We start from the raw sequence: 12,953 nt of genomic DNA on the forward strand, positions 1-12,953 counted from the left end.
TAGTGTGGTAAGGTAGAGATGGAGAATGCTCCATCCATCCACAGCACTTGGTGTGAAGAGATCGTCAGTACTGATGTGGGAGGTATATGAAAGGAGCATATGCAGTACTGAGGAAATAGAGCAAGAAAGGTGTTGTGCTTTCTCCAACAACACTTGAGAACTGAGATGTGTCTCTATGGACTTACTATGGCTTTTTGATCACAATTTACACTGTATTTAGCAACACCACTGTTTGACAAACAAATGTAACGTATGCCCAAGCTTTTTCTAGTTTAACATGATGAGTGGTTAAAGGGGTTGTTTTTCTCCTGTTCATTTAAGAGCTTACAAGCTCTTCCTTGTTACTCCTTGCTGTAGAGACCTTGATGGGCAGCCTTTACATTCTGCTGCTTCTTGTTGCTCTAACATCACATAAGCCACAGTGCAACTTTAGGAAAAGGCAGCTTCTGCCTCACATGTACTTTACTGCTGTCTTACTGCAATAGAGGGAAAATACTTCATGAAGTGAAGTTCATAATGGTAGTAGGTGATTTGAAAGCACTTTGTTGGGGCGTATGATGTGAATAATCATGTTTCTGCTGCTTGTTTCCCATGCAATCTGAAAGCTTTCTAGCATAAGGCTTTTCTTCAGCAACCTTTGCTACCACAAGGAAGTCCAGAATTTATGCCAGCATCACAACTGTGCACCTACTTGAATTTTTTGGGCATGTCCAGATAGACAGTCATAGGTAGGATTGCAGCCAAACTAGATGTGCCTGTGCACCAGGTTGTAGGAATGCGTTTACTTTTGCACAGACTAGCTGCCAAAGCATCCAGGCTGATACTGTATTGCTTGTGAGTGGAAAGCTTTGATGTATTAAGTATTGGGATTAATTTAATTAATGTCACTGTGGTCTTAGACGTGGATGATTTCTTTCAGATTGCAATAGAAGAATAGGCAGGACAACGTGGAGTGGGATGTGTTACCATACCACAACTCTTGTTTGTTTCAAAGCCACTGCTCATCCGAGTAATAAGATAATGTGAGGTAATAAAAATCTCAAGATTTTCATTCCAAAAAAGAAGAAAAAGAAATTGCACTATTCTGTGCAGCAGTGGTTCTGTGTGAGTGCTGGCCTCTAAGTGCCTGTAATGTGGGAGGCAGCCTCATGCTGTCAGCTGGTTTTATTCACTGGCTGCTGTTTACAGAAGGTCTTGCTTTTGAAAGAGGAGAGGGAGACTAATTGGAATGCTTAGCAGTTGAAGTGTACTTGAAAGGCATTTTGCTCAGTAGTGCTTGTTGGAGTAGAAGGAAGTGCAAACCTGGACCTGGAAGAACTATCCAGAAAAAAAAAAAATTGATTAAGCTGGTTTTTATCCCCCTTAAAAGTTAAAGAAGCAAGCAGTGTCCCATGGCAGAATGCGCAATATTCTTTTGTTTGTTTAATGTAAAGAAACCATATTTGTGATACTGATATACTGATGTGATTTTATTAGAATTATTTTTAGGATACGGGCTGAGGAAGCTGAAGTCATTCTGCTCATCTTTGTTTAAGCTTATGTTTAGTGTTCTGGCCTGTGAACCTTACTGTCATAATTTTTTTTCATGGCTGCAGGAGGAGCAGAAGGGAAGGAGGAATTATAATCCCAGGCATTCTTTTCAACTGCTTGTTCATAAAATATCATTTCATGACATTAACTGTTGTGTTGTTCTTACCCTAACTTAGTTTTAGCTATCCTTGGAGGAAAAAATGCAGAAGCAAAAATCATTTTTGGAGCAGAGAGCTTTCCTGAAATGCTTTGGTTAGTAACTTGGTGCAAGGTTAAATTGTAGTGATAAAATAACCACATTAATGTGAAAATACGTTGAAAATAAATGAGCAATTTGCCTAGCCAGCACAAGCTTGATGCTCTAATTAATCCGAGATAATTAGGGAAATGAGTAATAGACAAACTACGAAAACGCATTGTGTGTGATGGAGTAATTCTCATGAGCCTTTCCTGAGCGAGGTGCTGAGGTCACCCCACTCATTTCTGGTTTCATGCAACAAAACCTTGCAGAAGAAATCTGTCTGAGGTGGAAGTGCACCGATTGAAGGCAGCAGCACTTCTAAAATTGCCCACTAGATGGTGGCACAACACAGCCCCTGCTACCGCAGCTGCCTGGTACCAGACCAGTGTGGTCCTTGGAAAGCTTTTTATTGTTTGTCGATCTTGTCTCTTTAGGAAGAAGGCCCTCGCACCTAGTGGTGCTCTTGGTAACAGCAAGGTACAGCATGGCAACCTGAGTCTGGCCTTGGGTGGCAGTCAGCTATTCAAGAGTGGTTGTAATATGGGTAAGATGAAGCAGTGTTTTGGAGCAAAGTGATGCAGGGTCGTACTGACCTAATGTTTCACCTTGCAAAAGGTGAAACTTGCCTAGGGAGAAGTTTTTTTTTTTTTTTTTTTTAATACTGAGGACTTAGGTAGTTTGTGCTGGAAGCATGTGTTCTGTGTACACATCCATGTCCCAGCTTCAGTGTAACTACATGTTATTTCAGAAGAAAACCCTGGTAAGCGATTAATTTCATTTAAAGATTGACAGTGACAATTTTAAGAACTAATAACTGTTTTATTTGCATGTAAGTTTTGCAGATATCTGCAGCTGTTCCTTTCTATAATCATCCAATATTACAAGTCAGATCTTAAGGGTAAAACCTGAGAAACAGCAATGTATTCTAAGCAATTAAATCTCAATCATAAATTATTAGTAAGCATTTGCGCTCCTCTTGCATCAGGGAGTCACACATGGTAGTAAATATACTGAGTGGACATTGTACATTTAAAATATCTTCCCATGCATGGCAGTCATCTTCGTGAGGTAACTGGTGCTTGGAGGGAAGGCCAGGGAGTTTTCCCTTGACAAAAGAACCACCAACTAAACCCTTCTTGGTCTCATCTCCTACTAGAAATAAGAGCAAGGTATGGTGAGGGAGCTGTAAAATTACTCCCATTGCTGTATCTCCTTTCTGGCTTGAGGGCCTCATAGTCAAGGCTCTTTGAACAGTCCTATTTGTAGCGGTTAAACTTTCCCATTCAGAAGCGTGTGGTAATGCTCCTGCTTGGTGAAGTATTGCTGCAACAAGTTAGGCACCCTGCTGTCTTCATCTGGCTGAAAAAGAAAAACAGCTTCCAGATTGTGACACAGAGCTGGCTCTGGGAAATGTGGAATCCTTGGGTTTTTTTGGTTTGTATGCTGTTGATAATACTGTTTGTTTTTTTCTTCTTGCTACAGGGGTAGGTGGAACACAAGTTGCAGCATGAATGTCATTAATTAGGATGATTATGTCTGAACTTGGTCTTGATTTCTCTTACTCTTCCCACATCTTAATTATAATGCAAAAGATGGCATGCGTCTTCCTAGCAACCAACTATGATGATATATGACACTTCAGAGCAACTAATGTTTTTAATTGCTGAAGCAAACATTTGTCTCAAGTCATCCAAATAACCCCTCTAAATAAACTGCAGCTGGTAGAGGACAACTGCCACCTTTGTGATGTTGTTTTGCCAGTTGCATTTATTTGGTGAGGGATGAAATTCAGTCAGAGCACTTGAGGTCCATTGCAAGGTGAGGTGACAGCATCTAAGAGACACAGTTCTGTATCATGTAATATAGGTGACCTATACAGCATTACAACGTGGCACTGGTCTGTAGAGGTTGGCATTCTTATGGTGCTTAAAAAGGCTGAGTCAGTTACCTGGTCCAGTTCCCAGTGGGGACACACAGCAGATCTTCTAGTCTAATGGAGGGGTGGTGCTGCATGGCACGACACGAGCACCACTCAGTGGCAGAAATATCTTAAGATATTGTTGCTATGAAATACACTATCTCATGAGACCAAAGCTGTTGTTCTGAAGCACTAAAGGAACTAAAGCACTAAGCTGATCTGGACAACATCTTGGTTTTGTATTTCAAACAAAATGCACATGAGTGAATGAGGTAAAACCCTGAAACTGTTGGCCTTTACTCCTTATCTGCTGTCTGTGCATCATATGGCGCTGGCTAAATAAGCTGTGTGGGTTTGGGCCTGCTTGCTCTGTACAAAAATCTGGCCCCAAGGTTATTTGAGCTAATATTCTTTAAGCATCACAGACATGCATGACTTTGCATGTACGTGAAATACATAGTGCTTCAGTTTCTTTCTACTTTGGAGTGTTTGCATGTCTAGAGTTGGTCTTCTGTCCTCTTACAGGTGATTAAAACCACTTGAAAGGATTTTGATGGGGAATAGGTCTCAATTTTCTTCTGTCTCCCTCTATATTGGCTTCTTCTTCCTCTTTGTGACTGCAATTCAGGGATGTTTCCATATGTGAAATGCAAGGCAGATTATAATGACAACTGGATGATTAAGGTTTGTTTTCCTTGTTCTTGGATTGCTCTCTTGGTTAGACTGGTGCAGCATGAAACTAGCAGCTGTGAAAAACAGTTTCAGATGGCTGAGGGACTGTGTTGTGAGGAGGAACCTTTCTTGAGGGGGTCACTTCTTGCTATGTGTTTGTAGGCGTTCTTAGTGTCTGATATGTATTTAAGAAGTAAGATTGCAATATCTATTCAAGCAGAATAACATCAGATTATTTTTTTTTTTGAGAACCAAGCTGAGAAACTTATGCAAGAAACTGTTATTATAGAATCATCGTAGAACCACAGAATGGCTTGAATTGGAAGGGACCTTAAAGACCATCCAGTTCCAACCCCGTGCTGTGGGCAGAGTTGCCACCCACTGGATCTGGTTGCTCAGGGCAATCAAATAGTGATTTTTTTTTTTTCTCATGATAAATAAGAAATTATCAATGGCTGTCTTTTTTCATTGTTCTATTGCTCTATTGCACATATCTAGGATGATTTCTCTTTGGGTAGTGCAATTCCTTATGCTGCTGTTGAGGTCTCTTTTAATGTAGACAAAGATCCTGGCCTCGTTTTTGCATTCAGAGCTGCTGTTAAAAATTTGGGAGTTGGCTCTTGTGATGTATGAAGGCACCGAATGATCTCTTGGGAAAGTCTGTGCTTCTCCCTCTGCCCTTCTCTCCTCTCCTAGCAATTCTGTGTCAGCTGAAGATCTGGACTTACAAATGACTTTAAACTGTATCGTGGCTATTATGGAGAATTTGGCAATATGAAATACCACTGATTGAGATGGAGATTGGGAAAGCACTTCCCATAAGATATCAGGTCAAACTCCCTATCTGTGGTTCTTGGGGAGGATATTTCAGTTTCCATGGTATAATTACCCATTGCTGAGGGCCTGTAGTGTCCCAACAGTCCAAAGAACAGCAAGATCACAGATAGAAGAATGTCTTTTAAATCCAGTATTTGAAAGCAAGAAGTAGCATTGTTGAAACAAGTTCTGGAGAGCTCTGTTGACTCCCCTAGTACTGGGAAATTTTACTTTGTCCTTCATCTGAGAGCCTGTTTCCTTGGTACTCACATCACAGATAATACTTAACATTATCTGGCTTTTTTGATGTTAAAAGACAAAGAAATTAGGTCGAGGAACATTAAGGGTGAATTATCTTGGTTTTTTTGTTACTTTTTTTTTTTAAGTTCAGCAGAAAAAGTCCAGTTTATTTTACTGCATCTACCTATGAAGAATTTTTCCATTTTTAAGAGGAAAAATTGTAATTGCAAATGTGGGTAATGATCATTTCTAAAATCAATTTGATTTTGATTTTAATGGCTACATTAATGTTTCTCCCTGTCGTAATTTAATAGCTAGAGTGACCTTCCTCGTAAGGATAACAGACTGACTCACTCTGTATAGTCACATAGACACACATGCACTCACTCACAGTCAATTACACGTATATCTAAGGAGCTGGTGTTCCCATCAATATAATCTACTCGCATACATCAGCAGGATCTGCTCAGACGTGTTTCCGTTGTGTTGTTCTGTTGTTTTGTATAGAAGAGGATGAGAGATTTTCTGCCTTAATTGCAGTAAAAGAACTGTCAGTTGTTGGGTTACCATGAAGAGCTGACCTCAGCAAAAAACTGAAATTGTGACAAATCGGGAGTCCAGCAACTAAGCCATGAAGTTGGTGTGATGGTGATGCATTTTTATTGAAGTTGTATGTCAGGTGTTGCTTGAGATGGTAGACAATTGATGGCCTGTAAGCATAGCTGGACATTATGGTGTAGTTTAGTCATGGATTGGATAAGGTAGCAAGCACTCAGAATTTGCAGATAGCATTTGATGTCTGTTCTTCAGTGGAATGAACCAAAGTGACTGACGGGCCATAAGTTATAGCACTGGTGGTCTGCAGTGTGAGGAATGGGCAAAGCAAGCCAGCGTACACCACTGGGCCACCAGCAACGTGTGTTGGGAGTGCCTGACCATGGGAAAGCTTTTATAGGCCATGTGAGTGATGGCCACCACTGCAGATCTGCATCTGGGGCACTGCTTGGAGGAACGGCGCAGCCAGCTGAGGGAGATACTAGTGAGCAGCAGAACTGAACTAGTGATTGCAGCCTTTGGAAGGCTGGGTGGTGTCTGAGCTCAGAAGAAACTGAGATATAGTGGATACAGTAATAGGTACAGGAATACTGGGGCTGACAGTATTCAGGTGCTGGTTGTTTGTTGTTGTTTTTTTTTTGAGACCAGAGTCAGGGAAGTGACTGACTATGAAAAAGGAATAATCTCAGTTAAAGAACATGGCATTTGTATAATTACAGAAACATTTCAGTTCTTAACAGATATCCAGTCAAGGCTGGATGGTATTAACACAAATATGTAATTAGCATTATTGCAATACAGGCATATGAATTAGTAGTGAATAATCGCAGTGGTACTGAAAATACATTTTGGGAACAGATCATAAAAGAAAGTGGGGTATTGGGGCAATGCTCAGGAAAGATTAGTAAAGCTAAAGGTATCAGTATTTGTGATATGACATGATAAAGAAACAAATAAAGGTAACAGTGGTCAAGAAGACCCATTTTGCAATAAATTTTTATGACAAGGATGGTTAAAATAGAAACTTACTGGTGTAGTGTTGGGAATCTGATAGATCCCCCAACTTAGATGAAAAAATGGGTAGACTTCTACAATTAAATTTGAGCTGAAAAGTCTAGGTGGGGGAATACAGTAGCTAGAATTACTAAGATCTACGTATTCCTGTGTCCTTTAACTGGCAGATTTCTTCCGCAAAGAGGCATTAGCCTAATAGGAGTCCATGGAATTGCAAACTCATTCATGTTCAGCAGCAAAGATGTTGCCAAAAAACGGATCATCAAAACTGAACCAAAGTCCTTGAACTGGCTGAATGCCATACAAATCCCTTTAAACCAAATGGCAAATAAAGAGAAGGAAAAACTTTGCAAGATGATGGGTAATAATGAGTAGAGTACTGGGGCCAAGGGCTGGGCTGCAGAGGAGTTTTGAAACTGTTGATAGCAAAAGTGCAGGACCTCTCTTAACTTTGAATGAAGGCAAAAATTTTATAGGGAAGTGCTGTAAAGACAATAGGAACATAAAATGCCATGTGTAAAAGAGGGGATTTTGTCGTGCTTTGAGAGAATTTATTAGTTTAAATAGATGAGATAAGGAGGGATGCACAAGCTAGATATTCAGAAGGGGAAACAGGAAATTCTGTTGCTGGGGGATTTCAGGGCTGGAGGCATGTTTTGAAACATAGCCTTGAGGAAAAAAACTTGTATTGAATAGTTCAGTTCATGATCTTGCAGAAAAATCAGCATCTTTAAGGACAGATTAACATGGGCAGTCAAAGGATGACGGTGGTAACAACCATTTCCCTTTGTCTTTTCCAGTGCTAGGTTATATGTTGCAGTTACAGCTGTTCTCACCAGAACATGGCCATGCTCCGGAGTGCCAAAGAAATTTGCTTCTAAGATGATGTTATGATCATCAGCAACATCAGAAAATCGGTGTTGTCCTTCAGTGAGAGCTGAACTAATGAAAATGGAATGAAGCACAGCAGTGCAAAGAGTTGAATGAGAAAATCTGTGGTTAATCTCAAGAATTAGTTTTATAAGCCAACAATGTATCGCTTGGAAACAGCGAAGTATGCTGAATTTATTAGATGATCAAAGGTTCACAAGGAGTCACAGGTGTGAAGTAACAAGGAAAAAACGTATTTGTGATCTCAGTATATTAAGACACTTCAGATGAGGTACTGGCAGAAGGGAAGAAATTACTAAAACCTCTGGTCAGACTGTTAATGTACAATGACACGTACAATTTCACTTACTCATTTTACCATAGGTTATCTCAAAGCTGGAATGAGCACAGAGGAAAAGACACTTGAATGATTAGGAAAATTTTGAGAACTATTCATGGGAGACTTAAGAAGCTTAAATCATCTAATAAGATGGAGGCTGAGAGATGACATGATTGTTGCCTGTGAGTATGTCAAGGGAATAAAATCCAGCAGGGAAAATAGCTCTTTAGTATAAAGAACTGTCATAGTTTTATGATTTCTGTTATCAGTATTCCACATCACAACATCAGGTAGTGTACTGGGAGTTAAAGACGTAGTGCTCCAGTTCCATGGCTAGTTGATAGTTCTTGGGTATATCTTTCTCAGAGGAGAACTACAGATCCCGGAAGACTTCACTGTTCCATTTCTGTTTTCATTCAGAGGGAAAGACAAAACTGTTTGAGAGTCATGGGACTGCCCTTTTTTTTTTCTGCTCATCTCTGTGGTGTGTGTTCGTTAGCTGTGTTGCCTTCAGCATTAGAGTACGGCCTTCAGTTTTTGGGCACTCATTTTATTTATTAGCTTTCATTCCAATTATATTGTATTATAGTGTGTTATCTTGCATTCTGTTATCATATTTAGTAAATTAGTTCTCCCCTTTAGCTTTTTGCTGCTGTTTTGTTTTTAGGCCCATCTCCCTACCCTTTTTCCTTTTTCCCCCTTACACCTCTCCTAGGATGTGGCTCCATTTGTCCCTTCACCCCATTAGTCATGGAACTGGGCCAGAACCTCGACAAGAACAAAACTGGCATCAAGAAGAATGAATGTAAGCTCCAAGATGTAAATCTGGGCCGGGAGATTATTTCTAACTATGAAGTGGTATCATCCCAAGAAGAGTGATAGGGTGAAAGTTGCAGGGAGGTATAACGTGATGCTTGAGAAATCTTGTCATAGGGCAGAAGTCTCTTTGAGTTCTCCATTCTGCTGTCCTCCCACCAGTGTGTGTTTGCACAGTTTGTAGTTTTTGAGAAATTGTACCACTACACCATATCCCACTGATGCGTCACAGCACATGAGAGCTGAAATTGAATTTTCAGATTTGGAATCTGTCCTCAGTACCAGAAGTAATGTTTGCTTATGTGAAAAGTCAAATTAGAATCTTGAAGATGTTCAGTGAACTGGATTTTATTTTTATGCATCTTCTGAAAGGTTAATAATAGTTACTTTGGGATCTTCAGGGATCTCTTATTTCTTATGCTAACGTTACAGTCAAAAGAAGACTTTGGACTGGCACTAGATAGAAAAAAATACTAGATCCCATCAGTTTAAGTTGGATTGTGTCTGGATGGATTTGTGTGTGTGCATGCACCTGATGAAGCCTATTATTAAGAATACTGTGAATGACCAGTATTATATTTTTAAACAGTTTATTTTGTTTATAGATAAATGTAGCTCTGACTGCTTTGGAAGTTTCTGCCTACTAAAACGGTGGTAGACAAATCAGTTCCTGTGTGCAGTAGATATGTCTCTATCTTTAACTCACCTGCTATCCTTATTAATCTAAGTATAGAGCTGGATAAAAATACTTGATACATAGTTATTAATATCAGTATGGCAATATTCTTTAGTTCACTATCACTTAAAACACTGAAAATCCTTTTGACAAAATTTTTGCACAAAACCTGAAATATAGCTCCTAAACTATTCAGAGTTAGAGCTCTTAGCAGAGGATAAACCTCTTAAAATGAGTTTTTAAACTCTGGAAACAGGGGTGTCCGGTAAATTGCTTATGCAGTTAGGCTGCCCATAAGCTGCAGACACAATTGCTGTCACAATCCTGCCACTGTATGCCTGTGGTTATACAGGAGACCTCTTCTGCAGCCGTTGGCACGTTGGCTTTGGAGGCTACCGAGGTGATGGAGTCCTACATCTCAGATGCAAATAAGAAAAGACACAGATAAGGAAAGACAAAGAAATGTAGAAGACAAGAAGGATGTAAAAATGCTATAATGAACTCGTGTGTCTTGAGAAAACCTCTAATCTAATGAGAATGGATTTTGTTTGAGAGATAGTAGTAGTACAATTAATTATTCATGGCAGCGACATCATTAGGATTTCATTTTACTTAAAGGCCTCTAAGTGACTTGGAAAATTTTGTTAAGCTGAAGAGGCGCTTTAGGAGAGAGACAGAGGAAAGCTTTTCATTTTATTGGCTTTGTCTAGTATTTTTCTAGAGAGTTATTAGATATATAAGCAGAAATTGCAGCTGAGGCCTAAAATTTCTGCATTGAGTGTGGGCATATATTTGAACCCATAAATACAAAATCTTGGCCAAATGAAAAATCTAGATGGCTTTTTGTGGAATCAGACACCATCTAAGTGACCACTTAGGTGAAGAGTTTCAGCAATGCTTATTAACACCAACCAGTGATCAGTGGCTCCTTGTCTGCGTTTCCAAGCCTGGAATCCTGATGTCTCCTGGAGAAAGGAATACGAGACTATATAGCTTTTCTTCTTGGCCTTTAGTAGCATAAGTATAGGCACAACCTGAGAACCATGGGGTTGTTCCCCTAAAACCAAAAAAGCTTTAGCTGAGGTACGTCCAGAATAAAGTTAACTGTCTTTGCCTTGCTGCAGTATAAAGGAAGGACAGAAATTATTTCAGACACCAGCAGCAGATAGACCTCTCCTTTACATGCAGTAGCTCAAGCTCCTTGCAATTGACCAAACTCCTATGTGTACTGCCCATAGTGACAGAAAAACTGGAAAATACAACCTGTGTCTAACAGGAGGGGTTGTGTGCCCACAAGGAACAGTGTCCTGTCACCTGAAACTATGTACCTTGTAAGGCACAGCTGATAGCAACATGGCAAGGATTAGCCTTCTCTGCCCCCTCAGTAAATCTTCATCTGATTCAGACTGATAAACTGTACAGCTAACACTTAAGTGCTGTTGAGTTTATATATATATGTGTGTGTGTGTGTGTATGTGTGTGTATATATATATATATATATATATGTGTGTGTGTGTATGTATATATATAACACATGGATTCTAGACCTGGGAACTGTCCAGGACTCTTGAGTGTTTAAAAGTCTGGTTCTCTTTTTCTTTTCGTAATGTTTATTTGTTCCTTTCCGTGTCATTCTCTCTTTTAACTCATGGACATAATTCAGGGACAGATTTAAATTGAAGCAGACAGACTCCAGTTCTGCTCTGTCCCCCAAACAGTGGAGACTTGTTTTAAAGCACTGTCGGGAGAGCACTTGGTATGACTGGAATGCTCATGGCTTTATTTTTCATTTCATATCACGTGCAGAGTAACCCAGCTAACTCAAGATGGCTATTTGCATGGCCATGGTGGTACCATCTCTGCTGTGGCTGAGAGCTATGTAGATTATTTACAGCAGCTTGCTGGAGATGTTCACAAACAATGGATTGGCCACCGGGAGGAAAATGTGAGGTGAAGCTCATATGAATCTAGACTTGAGGCCCTGAGAATTACATTGGGCAATGGCTCTTAAAAATGAAAGAAAATGTGTCTAAGTACTGATCTGGATCCAGTTTTAGGCTTGGCCTGAAACTGAGAAACAATTGCTCTCACTTTGATGTTTGGTAGGGTTTGTTTCACAATGTTTATATGTAGCTGACACTGGGAGGGAAAATTCCTATTGAAATTTTCTAATTAAGAAGACATTCCAATAAGGCAATTGCCATTTGTCCTACAAATCCCCAAGCCCTGTATTGCATAAAAATCAATAGCAGTTCCAAGTTGCCATGTCCTTTCTCACCTGGAAACTATACTGGGCCACTGCAAGGTTTTGCTGGCATGATGGGTATCATCTGGTTGAATCCTGAATCAGAAGGAAGAAAATGCAGTTGTATCTGATTTGCTAAAGGTGTGACTAGCCAGGGGCATCTCCTGAGTGGTATCGTGGGCATCTTGCTGTAGTTGCAGCCCAGCCGTGTATTTTTTTTATGGTGCACACTGAATAAGGGCAAGAGGTGGATGTTTCTGTTCCTTCTGGTGATGGACACAACTGCTTATTCTCCAGCTGCAGCCAGAGATGACTGGAAATATGTCTTCCCACAGTGTCTCATCTTAATCAGACCAAATAGATAATTGGGGCTGAGAATTCTCTCCTTTGCTTCTCTGTGCCCCTTCTTATAGTGCTCACTTAAGAGAACTTTTGGGCTTACAATCTCCCCAGACTTCTACTAGGTGGAATGTGCCTGCAGTCTTACTGTTTATTTAGGTTTCAAGAAGAAGGAAAAAAAAATCACTACAAATAATAAAACCTTTTTTCTCCTGATGACTTTTTGATGACATTATTTTGGTGGCTAGACACTTGAATTTACAGTATGTAAATATTCATTTGTTTTCCCATGTGAGGAAAAAATTCAAGTCAAATAAATTTGAGTCAATTCACTACATCCATTTATCGTCATTTTCAAAAATCCTTATTATTTTTGCAGCTAAGTAATGTGTTTGACTAACCATACTTTTTTTTCCTGTGAATGACCTTGGATAAACACAATTATTAAAAAAATATAGGTGAAAACTAACTTTGCAGTACAGCGATCCTAGCACAAAACAGTTCTTTTATCATTCACAGTTTGTCATAGCAAATGTAAAGCTTAATCCTGTACATGAAAGGTAACTGAATGAGTCTTAATTTGGGGAAAATGGTTTTCCTTTAGTACTGGCTCACACAAACGTGATTGACTCTTCCCGGGACTGTAATGGCACTGTTCTAGCTGTTGAAGAGCTGTGTTGT

Source organism: Meleagris gallopavo, chromosome 6 (assembly GCF_905368555.1).
Source record: "Meleagris gallopavo chromosome 6, MGAL_WU_HG_1.1, whole genome shotgun sequence".
Classification (NCBI taxonomy): Eukaryota; Metazoa; Chordata; class Aves; order Galliformes; family Phasianidae; genus Meleagris; species Meleagris gallopavo.